This window comes from Mangifera indica, unplaced genomic scaffold (assembly GCF_011075055.1).
Source record: "Mangifera indica cultivar Alphonso unplaced genomic scaffold, CATAS_Mindica_2.1 Un_0098, whole genome shotgun sequence".
Taxonomy (NCBI): domain Eukaryota; kingdom Viridiplantae; phylum Streptophyta; class Magnoliopsida; order Sapindales; family Anacardiaceae; genus Mangifera; species Mangifera indica.
Window position 1 is genome coordinate 25,830 of NW_025401190.1, and position 2,103 is coordinate 27,932.

Sequence of the window (2,103 nt, forward strand, 5' to 3'; positions counted from 1 at the left end):
AGGAGACACTTATAAAAAAAAATTTGAACCGATTAGTTTGGGATCGAATAATTATCACACAACATCAAAACATATTGATGTAAGGCTATATTTTATTGGAAACATGATCGAGGAAAGGATCATTAAGGTGGAGATATTGCAAGGTAAGAGAATCTCTTAAATAAGTTTACAGTGTTTATGTTACGTGGCCAAGAATTCAGCACCTTTATTTTGCAGTTATGACCTTTTCAAATTCTGTTATGTTATTGCTTTCTGTTGCGGCCATGATCTATGGCCATTTTCAACATTTTCCCAATTTCGTAGGAGATGTGCACCAGAAGTGCAACGAGTGGTAGTTATTTAGTTATTTTCAGCTTTCTCAAAAACTGTATAAAAAGGAGGGATTAATGAAAAACAAGACATTGATCTTTCCACCAAAATATACTCTACAATTGTTGAACTGTAACCTCCTTGAAAGCTTCTTCACGTCAAGAACCATTCCATGACGAGGTAGAGGCCGAGTAAGAGCTCGCCTGAACCGGGCACCTAACAACATGGTATCAGAGTAGGGATCCAACAATGGCGCCACCCATTGTAATCCATTGAAATAGCCAATAGAGGAAACCTTTCAAGCAACCCAACAACAAATGATGCAATGCAGCGTGAGATGCATGAGATGTTTTTTCAATTGCAAACACAAATGGATGAGCTGAGTTCAAGAAGAACTGAAATTGGGACATCACAATAATACTCTAATTTTCAGCAAGCACAAGGGACGATCATACCTTGGGTAATTTGTTTGGATTTTCCACGGTATGATGGCACTAAAGACCCCATCACTTGGATCGATCGGGTGGAGAAATTCTTTGCATTCCACAAGACTCCTCCAAATGAGAAAGTTCCATTAGCCGTTTATCACCTAGAAGGAGGAGTACATCTCTGGTTTCAATCCTTCAGAGGAATTCGAGTATGGGTTACCTAGGAGGAATTCAAGCAAGCAATAAATGAGTGTTACGGACCAACACTTCTGGATGATTTCTATAGAGAGCTCACCAAGCTCATACAGGCGGGGTCAGTTCGCGAATACCACACTCAATTTGATTGGCTTCTTGTAAGAGTTGGTTCACTAATAGAATAGCAACAGATCAGTTGCTTCGTCAGCAGGCTCTGGGAGACCATTTGAGCTGATGTATGGGTTACAAATCTGCAAACTCTCCCACACGCTACTAGTCTTACATGCCTCTATGAATCCAAACACCAGAATAAAAAAAAACCCACAAATTTAGAACCCAAACATATTACCTACAACTAAACCATTCAAAATCTCCTAAAAAAAAAACAAATTCCAAGTCAGATACAACACATTACCAACCCACTAATCAAGCAACTTTTCGCTGAGGAGATCCAAGACTGTTGGCGTCGAAATCTATGCTACAATTGTGATGAAACCTACACCCCAGGGCATCATTGTAAATGGCTATTTCTCATCAATTATGAACTAGAGGACGAAGAAGATATTAACGTGGGGGAGAAACCCGAAACCAAACCAGAGGTAACCGAAATCTCCCTTTATGCCATCACCGGGACTACTACACACAAATCATGCAGGTTTTAGCCAAGATCAAAAGGCGTTCGTTAGTGGTTCTACTAGACATCGGAAGCTCCCATAATTTCCTCAATCGGGCATGGGTGACATGACTTAGGCTAAAAACAGATAAAAGGGCGTGGCTGAGTGTGATGGTAGCTAACGGTGAGAAACTTCCTTGCATGGGTCACCTCTCAAATACCCTAATCGAAATCCAAGGGAATTCATTCTAGGTGGAATTTTTCGTGATCGCCTTAGAGGGGTGCGATGTCTTGCTTGAAGCACAATGACTGACAACTCTTGGATCGATTATCTGGGATTTCACAAGGATGACGGTGGAATTTCAATGGCAAGGGCGAGTAGTGATTCTCACAAGTGAATGAACCCCAGTGCCCCGGGGATCGACCGATGCCACATGGAGAAAGAACTTTGATCCAATGGGGGGTGTGGGACCTTAATGTAGCTGATTATATGACAGTAAGATAGAGATGGAGAGGAAACAAAGAAAAAGACAACATTGATCTCTGGGACCAAGTGCA